This window comes from Pipistrellus kuhlii, unplaced genomic scaffold, assembly GCF_014108245.1.
Source record: "Pipistrellus kuhlii isolate mPipKuh1 unplaced genomic scaffold, mPipKuh1.p scaffold_m20_p_7, whole genome shotgun sequence".
In the NCBI taxonomy this organism is placed as follows: Eukaryota; Metazoa; Chordata; class Mammalia; order Chiroptera; family Vespertilionidae; genus Pipistrellus; species Pipistrellus kuhlii.
In genome coordinates, this window is record NW_023425573.1 from 5,725,997 (window position 1) to 5,743,730 (window position 17,734).

Below are 17,734 nucleotides of genomic sequence, written 5' to 3' on the forward strand. Positions count from 1 at the left end.
ATGAGTGAGCCATATTTATTATTATTTTTTTATTTTCTTAGATATTGTACAGCGACAAAGTGTGGTGTGGGAGGAATCAAACCAGTAAATGCTCCCATGTTCCTGTAGCTACAAAGGAACACAAGCAGTGGAGGCAGAAAGACAACACCCTCGCCAGACAGAATCTGTCAGGGTTTTTGTGAACACAGCCCCCCTGAACATCCTAAGCATCATCCTTCCTTCAGAAGCATGAAGGTACTACCATTAGCCAAAACAGTCCTCCAAAAAGAAATTACTCTGCTGGAGAAAATGCATTTCTTAAATAGGACACTATCCTCAAAAGTTCCCTATGTCTTGAAGTGGAGTCTCCCAAAGCTTGTGTAAGGTGTGAGTGGCCAGAAGACGGGATGTGGAAACCCAGAAGCTTCGCTACTAAACAGAGAGGAACATGGGAGGCGTCAGGCGCTTGGGGGCCAGAGAAGTTAGCAGGCCAATACTATGCTGAACATCCAGGCAGAGAGGATGTTCAGCATAGTACATAGCAGTAATGAGGCAGGCAGCAGAAGGAGAGTGAAGAAACGGGCACAGAAAGAATTTTGTGCAATCTCACCCCCAAACCTGAGCCACCAGAATGCTTTCTATGGCAAAGGAAGCAATGAGCATGGGCAGAAAGAATGAAACTTGCTCATAATGGTTTCTCCAATCATTCCTAGTTTTCCTTGTCTGGACATTTGCCTTCCAAACTCTAATCAAGCCTGGTCCACAGTCTGGCAACACCAATGTCATCTGGGAGCTTGTTAAAAAAAAATCTCGGGGATGAGGATGGTTATGTGACATCATAATCAATAAAGAAATTAAAATAAAATAAAAAAGAATCTCAGGCCTATCCTCACATCTACTGATCCTGAATCTGTATTTAATCTCAGTTGATTCCTCTCTGCTGTAAGGTTTGCAAAGCTTATCTCCCAGCATCTATTCTTACCCCTTTATCATCTATTCTCTGCACAGCTGCCTGAGTAATCTTTTAATTTAATTTGTTTACCTACTGACTATTCCCTCCTCTAGAAGGAAAGCTCCATGAGGCCAGGAAAAGAGCATGAATTTTCCCCACTAATTCAGTCAGCATGTACTGTCTACTGTGTACTAGCCAGTCTGCTGGAGAGCAGGATGTAGTAAAAATAAAGGAGGGTTTCTTTCCTCAAGTAGCTTTTAGCTTCCACTCTCCTTTCGTGTTTCCAGTTATCAAGTTCAAACCTTAGAGTCACCACTGAGTCCTTCTTTTATTCATTCCTCCTACCAGTCAATAACTGGCTATTTTCTGTATATAAATTTAAGTGAAAAACATCTCTCATCGCCATGGCCTCTTCTTTTACCATCAATGCCCTCTTTGAGCCTTCATTTTTTCCTGAATTATCCTATGAGCCTTCAATTTTCCTAAATTATCCTATGACAGCTTTCAACATGCTCTCACACACAACTCTAATTTATCTCACACAGCTAAATGAAAAAGTCATCAGAAAATGCAATTGAGATCATAATGGTCTCTTATTCAATATACATTCAATAGCTTTCCATTGAATACAGATTTAAAAAACCTCCTCAACTTCGCATTTAAAATCCCTTTCCAACGTATTAGATTGAACTGAATTACATTTTTATTTTGCATCCTAGCTGGTTTGGCTCACCAGATAGAGCATCAGCCTGAGGACTGAATGGTCCTGGGTTCAATTGCAGTCAAGGGCCCATGCCCAGGCTACAAACTCGATCCTGGTAGGAGGCCTGGAGGTGGCAGCCAATCAATGATTCTCTCTCATCACTGATGTTTCTATCTTTCTCCCTCTCCCTTCCTCTCTGAAATCAATAACAAATATATATTAAATTTTTATTTTATTTTGTAGTTCAAAAGGGTAGAATATTATCCATTTCATATGGTACAATCTAATTGTATTGCTGTACCTTTCCATCTTTATCTACTAAGATTCCCCTGCTGCCTGCACTCTAGAATACAGATGAAATTAGTCGATGTCTGCCAAGTATGCTCACTTCCTTTGGTTCCTTTGCTAGTATTTGTTCTTCCTGGAGCTCCTCCATGCATTCTCTCTCCCTGAATACTTCTATTCACCCTTGTTCCATCTCAACAGACTCAGCCTCCATGATGTGTTTCCTGTTGAGTCCCTTCTCAATTGTTAGCAAACCTGCCATGCAGTGAAGTCCCTTAAGAAGTGATTCAAGTGGCTCTTACAGTACCAACGAGCATTGGTGCTGCTTCCTTGACTTATTCTGCTGGTTCCACTGAGCTCCAGAGGTGTTTTGTTGTATACACTCCTTTCCAAGTAGAACATCTTAACGTATATTTGTGTAATTGTGAGTGCCCTTGGTTAGTAAGTTTTACTTAAGGATGAATGTGTTATTTTAAATGTTCATGATACTGTTCCCTGCTTTTTTTATTTTGTTTTTATTTTGGCCATTTGAAACTTCTGTCATTAGTTAAATTTCAAAAAGCAAACAACTCTGCATGTTATTTAGCAAAAGAATTCTCTGGCTAGTTTTATTTTCACATAGATTATGTAATTCAGTAATGCAACTTCATTGTAATGACATAGGAAATGCTTTATTAATGCATTTATTTTAAAACTTCCTGCTATCGCTCCTTAAAGAATAAAGTTCCTTAGGTCAAATAGAAATATATATTAAAATATACAATATACAATATATCAGAGCTTGAATATTATAATGTATTTTAAGATTTATTTACTTCTACTTTATGTATATGAAAAAAAAGTAATATGTTGTGGTTAATATGAAGGACTCTGGGCCAGACTTGTGTTGATCATCCGACTGAAGTCTCATTTCATTCATTTGCAATATGGAGACCATACCCACTTCCCAGGATTGTAATTGAGAGTTAAAACAAGACAACATGTGTTAAGGGCTTAGAATATTATCTGACACATAGTCAACAAAAAACTATAGTTTTATTAATAGAGATAAAGGACAACAAGAACAATTTCTCTAGCTATTATGATTCTAGAAGTTTCTTTATAGATTCCTTAAATAGATATGTATAAAGTGATGTCATACTGAACTAGTCCATAATGAGCAAGAAGGCGATCAGGAAGACTATGACATCATTTCTAGCTTTGCATTTACAAAGAGGGAGAGGGGAGGGCCTCCACCCGGTGCTGCAGCAAAATCTTGGCTGAAGTCATGAAGAGCAATAAACAATGTCAAGCCTGGGAATATTTAGGAAGTGTCCATAAAGCAAAGCTCATGCTGCAGCTTGGCATCTTTCCCCCTAGCTGATGAAAGTGAAAGGGACATTTAAAAAATTCTTCCATCTTAACTTAAAACCAGAAAAATCCTTTTCCATGGAGCCAGGAGACATTTTCAGATTTTTTTTTTTAACCTGGTATTAGCCAATTAATTACCATAAATTAGGGGCTTATTATGAATATTTTAGGTAACTGGGGGAAAAAAAGATTACAGTGCAGAACCATATGAAAAACAAGAACAGAAAAGTAATGAGGAAAAATGCAAATTTTCCCAGCAAATTTATTTATCCATCAAATAATTAAATCAGTAGTTATTTAACTACTGTGGTCAAGGCATTATGCTATGAGCTGAAGGTACAGTGAAAAATCAGGAAAGGAATTTAATGGTAAAAGTAATGCCCAGATGTTGGTTAGAAAAACCATGATACAGATCCCCAACTCCTTTAGAGTCCAGCAGTCAAATTCTACTGTGATTTGACAATGTAAGAGACTATTTGAATAAATTCTGGTTTATTACACAATATATATCAACACCTAGATGAATTTTTAAATAGTAATAGAAAATTTAGGGACCAAGATGCTCTTGGTAAGGTAATAAATATGCCACTTCTCTAGTTCCAGGTCTTCTTGACAACAGAGTAAAGACCTCTTCTTGGTGGATAGATAGTAATTTCATCTTTTTCCAATTTATGTAAATACCCCAGAGTTCAAAATTAATATAATGACTTCCTAAATGAGTCTGAAAATTAGGAAACAGATTCTCACATGAAATATATACTGTATGGATTTAGTTAGATGGGAAAATACCAAATAGAGGGTTGTTTTTTTCACCAAATATAAAATGTTTTCACTTACTGTGAGTGAAACCTAACAAGAGAGTATGATCCCAAGGATTTTACAGGAATAGCATGTCCTGTTGGGGGATTTAGTATATGATTCCTGAGTAATTTCTGAGGAAAAAGTGCAATATATTTTATCTATCTCTGAATACATGAGATGAACCTAACAGACTAGTCTATTAAATTTTATTCAATATCTGAAATACTGCAATTTCCCTTTTTTAGAGCACAGTGATTTATCTTAACGAATTCATTCTCTTGTGCAAAAATATTTTATGATGCTGCCTACTCTCTGGAAGGGTGGTGACAGAGACATCTGCCCCTTCCCCCTCTCCCACAATAACCACCCTCAGAAGCAAGGCTTTTCCTGCTTATGGATGAATAAATTAAGGTTCTCATAATTACACATTGCAGAGAAAATTAAAGGAGGACAATGCATTGGTCTCTTGTCCTTAAACTGCTACAAATATTCATGCTCACAGGTAAACATTCACATACTCCTAGTATTTCAGGATCTGTAGTTGAACGTTAGCCATTTTTTAAGTATAGCAAAAAAACAAACAAACAAAAAAGCCAACCTTACTGCGTAAAATATTTTGTGCCATAGTCTGAGGGAAAATACTATATGAATGCCAAGGAAAGGCTTTAATGACATTATTGATTATCCTCTCATCAAGGTAGAAAATGTCTTCCATTTTTTTAAAGCCAAATTGCAAATAAAGATTTTATTGACATGAGTATATGTGAAAGGCAAAGATCACCTTAAGGAATGAAAAAAAAAAAAAAGATAATACCCATATTTGTCATCTCAAATCTGTATGTATCCTGATGCTGAATTTGAAAATTAATATTTTTTCTGTAAGGCATAAGGCCCGAGATCAATCAATGGATTCAACTGCTTTCATGGCAAGATGAAGGATTACTGTCTCATGCTGTCAATGCAAAATATAGTGCATGTAAAATCAGTTCTTTTAATACCTAACAACCTCGGTGTTTAATATATCCGTGACTAAATGACAATCTTTTATTCACAAAACCCAACAATACTGAGTCATTCCTGGGCTTTCCTCTCTAGCACCCATTCTACTTGGGAAAGAACAGCCATTTCATTTAGCCACTTAAAAAAAAATCACTTCTTAACAAGACTTCCTCAAATAAAATCAGTCTATTTCTCTTAAATTCAAATTATTGCACTTTCAGTAAGATAGGGAATTTTGCATATTTTTATCCATTATCGTGATAAAAATCCAACAATAAGTCAGACATACTAATATCTGTTATAACTTGCAACACAGGCAAAAGACACAATTCTGTAGCTATCTAATGATAAAACAGCCTTGGAAAATGGCATTCTCCCTAAAAAATCAGACATGCTCTAGACAATGACCCATGTCAGGATCAAAGACCAGGCACAGAGAGATTACTGCAAAGAAAAACATTCCAATTCCTCCTTGATTTTCCCTCATTTAAACATATAAACGAGACATGCGGTACCTTTTAATTTTCTGAATGAGTGATTCCCAATCAACGCTTCCTCGGTGACAGACAGCAAACTGAAGAATCTACCGAAACAAAGCAAAAGGGGAAAAAAACCACATATATAGACTTGTTACCTAAACATGGAAAATTTTAACTCACCAGTAAGCAAGTGCATTCTTTACACCCAGACAATAAGTCTGCCTTGAGATCTGTAGCACAAACAATGCAGCACTTGGATTTTTAGAGAGCTCGGTAATGAATTTTAAAGCATCTTACTCTGACATCCCATAAAGCAGATTCTTTGGAAAACAGATGAGAAATAAAACAGAATTAAAAATATAAACACCCCAGACCATTACCAGCGTGTGTGGCGTGATACCACTCGGTCTAGCCTCTGAGGATGGCTGCGGAGTCCTCCTCCCTCAACATCATCTCCACACGCTGGCTCTGCTCTCTGGCTCCAGACACACTGCAGTCTGCAAGCCACCAGCTCCTGCCTGTGTGCGTGTGCGTGTGCGTGTGCGTGTGCGCGTGCGTGTGTATGTGCGTGTGCGTGTGTGTGTGTGTGTGTGTGTGTGTGTGTGTCAGGGAAAGGGGAGCTGCAAATTAGAAAGCATTCCTGCAGTGGCGAAAAGGAAAATAAGGCGAGCAGGAGAGAAAGAGAGAATGCTCACTAGCCTTGGAATTTTCGAGAACGATGACAAGCCACCCAGCTCCGCCATCATTCACTGACAATAAGGTGCAGCCCTGGCTTGGGATTCAGTGGTTTGCCATGGGGGCTGCTGGTACCAAAAGCCTGACAGGCATTTTAATTGCCTCCATCCAAGTGTGTCCCCCGGAGTCGAGTCTATAAGCCTATGAATGTCATCATCTGGTCTCCTTTGTGTGATTGCCACACACACACACACACACACACACTCACGCACACACACACACACTGTCTCTCACACACTCACACAGCTTAAGCAGGCAGTTTTCAGGCATACAGGATTACAAATAAATTAGGCTCCACACACTGGATTTGACTCCATGACAGTTTATGGGGATTTTTATCATCTGCATCAATGACAACAGAGATTCTTTGATGTTTTGTCATTGGCAGGTAATGAAAATATTTTAAAACTGAGGATAGCATACTGCTTATTTATATTCCAAAATAAATAACCATGCTCATTAGAAAAATGCATACCCTTATGTATATTTTTCTATGGAAAAATCAGTCCCCTTGTTACTGGGGTAATTATGCACTTGGAAATGTCTTCCTTACAAGGGAGAATGCAGAAATAAAAAACCCACAAGAGGATTGGGAAACCAAGGTTGACCCGTGATTTCTGTGCGCAATCCATTTTATTCCATTTATACACAAAAGCAAAAGGCGCTGGCAACCAGCTTGAATCCTGGGATTTACAGTCCCCTAGGCCACGGCAGGGAATTGAATCTGCCATAATCAGTGTCCCTTTCATGTTAGCAAGTGAAATTAACAGTTGAATATCCCTATTTTACAGTGCCCCTTATGTAGGGTGGTTAAGTGTGTGGAATAATTATCCACGTTTACTTCCTGGACAAAAGGAATGAAAAAATGTTAATAAATTAATTAATTTCTGCAGCATTGCTAGCTCCCTGCGTCAGTGAATAAAGCAAATTCAATGTGTACCAAAAGGCCGGCTGTGGAAAAGGTTGTTGGGAGGGTGCATCACCATGGTTACTGGAAACAGAGAGTATAGAGAAAAATAAGGTGATGATAGAGAAAAGAGAAAAAGATTATAGAGGAGGAAATTTAGAGACCTTTGATATGCCTCATTCTTTTCCTTGTGGAAAGAATTGTCTCAGATTTATACTACATTTTGAATGCATTACGATCAATTTGCATTCCCCATTAGCCATATTTCTTCTGCATTTTTTTTTATCACTAGCTAATTTTGCTTCCATAATTATACAAATTATGTTTCTTCTGTATGAGATAGATCCTGCTACTCCATGCCTCTGTCTATCCTGAAATCATGAACACCCCTCAGCCTATTTATTCCACACCCTTTGTTTCATAGGTGAGAAAGCTGAGGCCCAGAGGGTCTGACCAAGGTCACAGAGCTGAGAAGAGATCCAACAGAGACACCATCCCAATTTCCTGACTCAGGCCCCCTGCTTTTCTTTTTGAGTGACTTTCTTTCCATGCTATCTCCATTTCTGTTTGTAAGCAAAACAGATTCTAGAAACATCTTTTGTGTTTGATTTTGTAATGCCTCTTTTATTAGCTAAAGCAGAACTAGTTTTGCTTAATATCTGTGCTGTAATGAGGTCTGAAGAATGCGAGATGATTATGTCACCACTGTCCTTTCATTTCCGGTCCGACAATCAGATGAATCAAGCACGATTGCCCTTCTGTGAACCTATCTTGTTGAACTCAAACTTAATGATCACATTGTAGGAATTCTATCATTCCTGGCATCATTCTCCCTGCAAGCATGAAATTGAGCAATTGCATCAGAAAAAATAAAATACTGGCCCGTTTGCGACAACAAGGTTGAATCTTGAGAATATCATGCTAAGCAAAGTAAGTCAGATAGAAAGTCAAGAACCATATGATATCATTCACATGCAGAATATAAAGCTGAGAGCAACAAACAAACAAAAACTCACAGGCACAGACAACAGCATGGTGGTTATCCTGGGAGAAAAGGGGGTGGGGAGATAGAAGAGGATAGAGGGAGTCAAATATATGGTGACAGAAGATAATTGACTTTGGGTGGTACACACACAATGCAGTATACAGAAGATGCATTATAGAACTGTAAAATTGAAACCTATATAATTTTGTTAACCTATCTTACCCCAATACATTTAATACAATTTTTAAAAGGGAAATTCAACACTTGAATTGAGTTGGCCTCCCAAGGTTCCTGCTAGTTATAAACAATGTGAACCTCCTTGGGATTACCCAAAATAGTGAAGCCAGGAAATTGGAAGTCCAAGTAAAATCAAAATAATAATAATATTATAAGTCAAAATAACCACTAAAGGGATGTAATACTTATTAAAATCTTCCTGAACTACTGAATAAAAATTGTGACTAGAATTTTCATCTTGATGTTTTTATTTACTTTCTAAAGTGTTCCTGTCAATATTCAGTTCTTATGACTCATTGCTTTTAGGTGAACTCATCTACAGGCCGGGCCATATTGCCTTTGTGATGTTGCTACCACCACTACTATTCTCTGTCTCAGCTATAAAATAAATAAATCACAGTAAAAGTATATAATTACCCTAGGTAATAATTACAAAAGATTTCAGATTTCAGTGAATCCTCTATGCTGGTTAGGATATTCTCACCCTACAAAAAGTGTTCCTTTAAATACTAATATATCATTTTATTAAATGTCTATTTTTCTTCAGTGATTTCGGACACTAAGGTTATTTTTCAAAGCAAAGGCTTGTTCTAATACACTGTCATTTGTTGCTCACATCTCTTTTTTTTTAATCCTCACCCAATGATATTTTTCCATTGATTTTTAGAGAGATTGGAAGAGAGAAGGAAAGACAGAGAGAAATATCAATGTGAGAGAAATACATCAATTGGTTGCCTTCTGTACACACCCCAATCAGGGCCTGGGCCAGAGAGAAGCCTGCAACTGAGGTAGATGCCACTGATTGGAATCAAACCCAGGACCCTTTGGTCCACAAGTGGATGTTCTATCCACTGAGCCAAACCTGCTAAGGCTGTTGCTCACTTCTGAGCAGCCAAAAAAGATTCTCAAGAGCGTGTCATTTCTTGAGACATGAATCACATTTTATTAAGATCTCATAAAGCACACATTCTGGTTCTGGTCAGTCTGAAGAAAACAGCACAGCTTCCAAAAATATTTAATACTCTTTGGGAGCCATTTAACTTTTGGGGATACTTGGTTCATTCAATAAGAATGTGTTGGTGTATTCTTTTTCTTGGACCCCTCATTTGTTAGTGAGGAACTAGTACTTCAGCATGTCCATCATAGAATAAGCATAACGTGGTAAATAAAATTTCTGCCTTTAAGTGTGTTATATCCTAAGAATACAAGATGACAGATAACTGACTTTCATGACTTGTTATTTTCCATATTTATGCTTGAGCCTAAACTGCAGTCTTTTCTTGCCCTTCTTCCTTTTAACAATATTCTAGACTCGGCTTAGCACCACTCATCAGCTCATTTTCCCAATTTTGATGACACCATCATATATTTCAGACACTTGAGAGTTTCTAGGAATTGGGATAAAGGGAAACAAAATTCCCTCCTCAAGGAACTTCCATGATAGTGGAGAGAACACAGAAGTAAACAGAAACCAACTTCACATGTCTTTTTCTCACGTTGCTGAGACACTGTGTCTCTGCCTCTGTTATATCTGCTTCATCTCAGATCCTGATCTATGAGAATCTTATTTAACTTTGACCCCACGTTTCGCTTGCTTATTCTGGTGGCTCCTCTGGAAGAGCTTGGGTTCATTCCCCAAACATATTGGTCTGTGTGTTTGCATATCGCTCTTTAAGCCCGTTAGGAATGAATGATGGAGGTCTATCTTCCTTACCTCCATGGTCACATACCATCTTCCCAACCAAGGCTTTCCTGCCTACTACAATGAAAACCACAACCATGTCCCTTCCACAGCCCTGCTATACTCCCCCCCTTCCCCATAGCACTTACTAATTTCTATCATATCACATTTTATCTATTATATTGACCATCACATGCCCCACTCTGCTAGTTCCATAAAGGAAGTCATCTTTACATGTTTGGTGCACTGGTATCTCCAAAGCACCTAAAACAGAGCTGAAAAACTGGCCCTCAAAAACATTGTTTAAAAGAGAGAATGTGAAAATTAAATTCATTGATGGGTGGAGTGTTGAAGCACAAGAAATGTCTTTGTGTTCTATATTGATTTCCTTATTATATATTCAGGGAGAGCCTCATGGGGTTACAGTGGTTACAGAGTTTATTTTTTATTATCATTTATTATTGTATTTTTTTCCCTTGCAAACAACTGTAAACTACTTTTGCCCCACCCTGCATCTGTATGAACTGAAAGATGTTGAAATTCTATTACCCTTTGCCTACAAAATGGTCATTTCATTTGGTTCAACCTAATTCCTGAAAAAGCTATGAAACATGCAGAAGGAGAGAGTTAGAGAAAATGTCCCAGTCTTCAGGCAGAGTGAGCCTTTCATGGCCACTAATTAAAATATGGTAAGTTTCAAATTCAATTTATGGCACCAATTATTAGAAGCATGGCTCAAAAAGCGACCAAAGCTATTATTTTTTTTTAAAGGCCATGAGGCTCTATAATTCATTTAAGGATCTGAAAATCTTCTAGGATTGTTTCTTGATTCCTTGAAAATTTTAACGACATGCCTCTAAATCTCATTTTTTTAAAATCTTATTGAGAAAATAAATTCAACATAATTTCATCAATGAAAGAAACATACTCTAAAGCTTCCCTGATTTATGGGATAAATAATAACTGGCCAGGAGTTAAAAAAACAATAACTAAACACCCAAATAATAAACTTAAGTAAATTACTCATGTGGTTTTCTTTTGCTCTTTTCATAGCAAACTACAAAAATTAACTATACACTAACAAAGCTGAATTATTCATTATTAAAAAAATAATGTTGAGAAACTCATGTAAAGAATTTTGAGGGTAGGTACTATACAAATTTATTAGCTAAGGACAAAAATTCACCCCCTCCCCAAATTACTTAAATCACTTGACTACTGTCCCACATTCTTCTTGATGTGATTGAAGGAGACAGACTGCATTCATTAGCTTATTGTGTACTTTTGTCATTCATTTATTGATACTTTTACTAGGCTTGCTATGCTACTGAGCTGAACTTTTTACTTATTTAAGATTTGAAATAGATTGACATCATCTAGGCTTTAAGTCTTATACTTGTTTGCCTTATTTTATATGTATTTTAACTGCCTTTTACACATATAATACAGTAAGATATATGTTGAGCCAAAATATTCAGATTCTCCATGGAACTTAAAGAAAGAATCAGAAATATGTATCTTTATGAAGAAGCAAAGAGCATACTGACCTAGGGACCACCTGTGGTCATCTTGGACATCCTCTCTGTGACTTTGATCTAGCTTGGACTGGAGTGGAAAGGATGGATGCATTTTAAGCAGTTAGGATGAGGAATAAGACATGATAACTGGACCACTTTCCAATGGCTCTTGAATCATGCTTTAATCCTTCTGAGTCACGCTCAGAATTTGGCTTTATAATTTCATTTTAAATCTTAAGTATAGAGATTGTCTGTAAATATCAGTTATAGTCTTATCCAAATGTAAGGAAAAAATTAATTTTAAATTATTTTTGAATTATGTACCATTTTGCACTTCAGAAATATTCATATTTCACTCAAAATTCTGCATAGGTATTTTTAAAAACACTCTTTTATTTTTCTTTATACCATCAATTTTTTATTTCACTCATCAAAATGAAGTAAAAATGATGACAAATGAAGGAGAAAGGAAGGCAGCAAAAAGGAGAGAGATTGGCCGAAGCCAGTTTGGCTCAGTGAATAGAGCGTCATTCTGCAGACTGAAAGGTCCCAGGTTCGATTCCGGTCAAGGGCATGTACCTGGGTTGCGGGCACATCCCCGGTAGGGGGTGTGCAAGAGGCAGCTGGTCGATGTTTCTCTCTCATCGACGTTTCTAGCTCTCTATCTCTCTCCCTTCCTCTCTGTAAAAAATCAATAAACTACATTAAAAAGCCTTTGCTGATCATTAAAAAAAAAAGGAGAGAGATCAGGGAGAGAAACAGGAAAGGGGGAGAGAGGGATGAGTTCCTTTTGTCAGTCCTAAAACTAAAGTTTGATGACAATTTAGTGAAACAGTTAGCACTGTTGTATGCCATTAACAATCTAAGCTGAGAATATGATAATACCCAAAGTTCTATTCTGTTCATATACTTTCACCAAAATAAACTGAACCAAACTTCATTTTCAATAGTTCTTTTCAAAAACAGTGTCATGTGAATTGCAATTCTAAAAAATAATTGCTACTTCAATTTATCAAGTCATAATCTCATTACACTTTAAGTATTATCCTATATAATAAAGAGGTAATATGCAAATTGACCATCATGCCTTCACACAAGATGGCCACCCCCATGTGGTCACAAGATAGCCACCACAAGCTGGCCAGCAGGGGAGGGCAGTTGTGGGTGATCAGGCCAGCAGGGGAGGGCAGTCGGGGAAACTGGGTTGGCAGGGGAAGGTAGTTGGGGACAATCGGGCCAGCAGGAAAGTGGTTAGGGGATGATCAGGCTGGCAGAAGGGAAGCCTGGTCCGGGCAGGGGGAGGGGGGGTTGGCAGCAGGAGGAAGGAAGGCCTACTCTTGTACTAATTTCACACATCAGGCCTCTGGTATTCATATAATAGATTACTACACAGGAAAACAAAGAATCAATGAAAAGGAATTACTGTTACACACAACTACATAGATGACTCTCACAGGCATAATGATGAGTGAAAGAAGCAGACACAAAAGAGTGCACACTGTATTATTCCATATACGTGAAGTTCAAGAACAAACTAAACTTTTCAAAGACAAAAGTCAAAGTAATGTTTGCCTCTATGGGGATTAAGATGGAGGTGGATTGACCAGGAAGAAATACAATGCCTTTTTGATATGAGTGGCAGTGACATAGGGGATATAATTAAGATGTGTGTACTTTATTAAGGTATGTCATATCTAAGTAATGTTAATGATAAAATATGATGGTACCATTGGCTTAGAAACTCTCTTATTCAAACCAAATTCTGGGGTCTGTAGTGAATATTATCCCAAATAGTTCTGGTATGAGCAAACATTCTGCAAACATGCCATGTAACCATGGCTGCACAGGTGAAGGCCCTATGACGACTATGTATTCGCCAAATAAATAAGTTGTAAGGAGATATTTTCCTTAGAAGGGGGAGAATATTTTTCATGAGCTTTTAATAAATAAATGTGAAGTGAGATATGTATCTTATGAATATGTTAACAAGTGAAAGTACTCTTGTGTAGCTACACTAACTGAACTACATGATTATGACAAAAGAATGGGCAGTGAAGATGCTTTCAATACTGTTCCTTTCACACAAACCCCTTGCCCATTGATATCCACTTTAATCATTAGTTTCCTTCACCAACCATCTATTTTTCTTCTTCCATCCCAAGACTGACACTTCCTTTCTGCTCCATTTCATGTTCTGCCCTCTTTTTATAACAACTTCCAGAACTTCCCCAGCACACAGTGTCACAAGCTCTTTCCTTTCTCAGAATCATCATGATAGAAAAAAAAAAAAAAATCACCATAATAGTGTAACACCTAATATTTTATATAGCCTTGGACTCATCTTCAGTTGTTTATATTGATAGTTAGTTATTTATTGTAATGTTAACCAATTAAAGAAGCATAAAACCGATTTAATATAAATGACTGATTATCTATAATATGCCGATCTCTGTGAACACAATATTTTATTCAACAATGCTGAGAGTTATGAACCTCCATTTGGCAGTGGAGAAAATAGGCCCAATTAGGCTTAGGTATTGCCAAGAACGCAGCTGGGAAGTCGTGGAGCAGAAATCCAATCCCCGGACTTCTTAGTTAATTAGTTTGTAACTCAGCCTTCTAAGGTATCAGGAGAAGAAGTAATAAATTAAACAAAGAATTAAGAGTTTTCCATTTTTATTGGATGGGTACTTTAAATGGACTACTTATTACTCTAAGTGTGCCTAAAAGAGAAAGTACTAGAAATAAGAATTTTTACTTTCAGAATTATTTCAACTCCATCAGTTCATATTTAAATGGTGTGTATGTGTGAACTTAAGCATCCTTATGGTCAAGGAAGGCACTGTAGCTTTATGTGCTACCTAGCTGGTCTATTCTTGGCAGAGAGCACAGATCATAAGTGTGAGGTATATGCTCATATGTTTTTAAAGAACTCTGCTGCTTGACAATTTGTATTTATTATATATGTTTTGTAAACATCTATTGAAATGAACCTATGTCTTAGAAGTATAGATTATAAAAGTAGATTCCTATCTTACACAGTAAATCACTATACTCTTTTTATAATATCAAGTTAGAAATAACCAAATATGGTGAATCTTAAAGGTTACACCAGAAAACATTGTGTTAATATCATAGTATGTAATGTATATTATATTTAAATTAACTAAATTTATTTATAGTTAAATCCTGGATGTAGGACTTTTCTTCAAAAAACTCCATTCCCTCCATCAAATCTTTCCTCAAAGTTTAACTTCTCAGGAGCCTTAACCTGACCATCCTATTTAATATTATAACCTGCAGTTCCTGCCATAACCTCCTTTCTCCTATTTTACACAATAATTAGCATTTTCTAATATGCCATATAATTTACTCATTTATTATGTTTATTCTTATGTTTACCCACATATCAAATATTTATGACATTTACCTGTATTCTGTCTGCTGTTTTGAGAGATTAGACCCTGAGGTGATAATCACTAAAAATTACATATGGAGTTTCTTAATCCCTATTGTTCCTCTTCCTCTGATCCTTGTACCAGGGGTGCATCAAAAAAACAAGGGGAGAAACTCATGAGCTAGGCAGATATTTATTTATGGATATTTTAAGTAAAACAGTTTGTCTAAATTATAACTTACTTTGAATACTTAGAATACATTCAATGGTACATTTAAATGTGCACTGAAGTCCTAACTCCTCCTATGGATTGAAACCAAAGAATGCAGGTGATGGCTATGAAATCCCTCGTGTGAAAAGAAAGGTGGACTGTAATGAAGAAGGGGATCACACTCATGTTTCACCCTATCTTCAAATTTCTAAGCTACAAAAGCCTCTAGATAAAAGACATACTGGTTTTTAAGTTAAAAGGAAAAATATTATACAGGATTAATGTCTATATATGAATAATCTTTCTCAATAGTACCATCAAATTAGCTATAGAAAGAGGTCAGTGAGGATTCTATATGGCAATGCTATTTTTATGAAGTTTTCATAGTTTTATGGCTCTTTTCCTTCTTTGTCTCTTTTTTAAAAATTTTATCTTTATTGTTGAAAGTATTACAGATGCCGCCCTTTCCCCCATTTGACCCCCTTTTAGCCTGCCTCCCCTGTGCCCCCTCCATGCCTTCACCACAACCCCCTTCACCACACCATTGTCTGTGTTCATGGGTTTTGCATATGTGCATATAATGGTTAATCTTCCTTGCTTCTAATACCAACATATAATTGAAGAAATAAGACTGTTTTATATAATATATAATAATATAAAATTTGTGCACTGGGACCCAGGAGGGGGTCCCTCTGCCCAGCCTGCACCCTCTCACAGTCCAGGACCCCTTGCCCCTTACTGCCCGCCTGCTCTCTGCTCCTTATTGCTTGGCTCGGTGCTCCTTAGTGCTGCCTCGGAGGCAAGAGAGGCTCCCACCACTGCCTCTGGGCTCACCAGCTGTGAGCCAGGCTTCTACACTGACCACCAGGGGGCCGCTCCTATGTTAAGCATCTGCCCCCTGGTGGTCAGTGCTCATCATAGGGACCAGTCGTTCTGATCATCCGCCATAACTCACTTAAGCGTTTATTCTATAGATTTGGGAGGGTGGGGAATTTAAATTGTTTTTCAGGGCATTGCCCATCTACCATAATTCATGTTTCAAGTGGAAAGTGAAAATACCCTCTTTGCAAAAAGTAGTCATTGTAAAGTATCGGGCCAATGAGTCTGCCTGGGAGAGAAATTTCCATACCTCTCAGACCACCAACTTTTCTTCTTAGACTAACTACCACATTCTTGTGCTTTTTATTACCTTTCCGTCCCATTCTCTATGCTTTGCCCATGTCTCTCTAACACTTCCTTTTTCTGTAACATCATGGGAAGCCATGGTCCAGGAGACAGGAAAATATTTAAGAAATCATTTAGACAGACTTTCCTCTATACAGATATTTGGTTTTGTTAGTAGATGAGGGGACTGCATGTGCTTTACACCATTTTCTCTTGTTCCAATATTTGGTAGACTCCTTTTGTACAATAAATAATGGTGCACAATAAAAAAAAAATTGTTCATTTGCCTTGTGGATGTTGACTTGGAGAAAAATGGAATTGAAAACGGGGAGAAAAATATGTTGTTACTGTGGTCCTTATATAGGTATCTGTTTATTTTTAATACAGCAGAGTTAAAGAAAGAAAAGGGAGTAGAATTCTACTAAAATGCCTGTGAGTACATAGATGCCATATTAGAAAACAGTGGAAGGTACCTCAATGACAGGTTTTTCTAGGTGGTGAAAGCTACTTATAAAGTTCTTATAATTTCATATTTTAATTTGGAGCTGCTCAAAAAAAGGTATGCTTGATTGATTAGCTGATGAGAAAAGAGGAAGTTAAGTTTGTGTTAAAAGCACAAAGAAAGCACCAAAGAAAACGTTGAGAAACTGGCAGTTATAGCATTCAGTTAAAAGTGAAGTGCAATGAAAGAGCAACTTATTTTACAACACAGAAGAACTTTTTTAAAGTGGAGGTGGGGTGAAGGTATAAGAAAAGATGGAAACACTAAAATAGACCCAGACCTGTTAGGGCATCATCTGAAGAAAAGCAGTGAGTGAAAACCGATGGCATGTGCTAGGAGGGTTAAATCACTCAAATTAGAAGGGAAAGTAAGCCAATGGAAGGAGAGAGAAGAATTGAAGAATTAAGAGCTTTGGAAGCAAACAGGGTTTCATTTATAAACCAATGAGCCAGTCTGACAGGTGAGGCGGGCTGAGCCACTTGAAAGATCGTATTCAGTGGCTGGCATTACCAAATGCCCAGCTGGGTCTGAACAAGAGGAGTTCTAAACAGAGACATTGTTCTAAAGAAATCTTGAGTTTCGTGTGCCCTCCAATACAGCCTTATAAACCCTGAACAGCATCAATATTCACCAAACACCTGCAATCAGCATTACTCCCGAATTTGCTAGACACAGCAAGTCCTTGACAGGGAATAATTTAATTTGGATGGATGGCCCTCTACTCAGGACTTATGTAAATCAGTTCAGTTCAGTTCAACAGCATAAATAAAGTGCATCCTATCATGAGGATTATCTTGGAAAGAGAGAATGTCATCCTCAATATGCCTACGGGAGGTGAGCAGTCAGCAGT

At 37.4% G+C, this 17,734-nt stretch overlaps 1 protein-coding gene across 12 annotated transcripts in view; it reads right to left on the reverse strand.

The window, feature by feature from the left end:
• MAP2 (microtubule associated protein 2) overlaps positions 1 to 17,734 on the reverse strand; it is a 222,836-nt gene that overhangs the window by 101,862 nt on the left and 103,240 nt on the right. For 11 of the 12 annotated variants that reach the window (XM_045575759.1, XM_045575762.1, XM_045575761.1 and 8 more), the window contains one exon: positions 5,585 to 5,652. The gene's annotated coding sequence lies outside the window, so the exon portion shown is untranslated. Of the gene's footprint in view, positions 1 to 5,584; positions 5,653 to 5,928; positions 6,090 to 17,734 lie in introns of those variants that run through there. The other variant, XM_045575757.1, reaches the window with a different exon arrangement.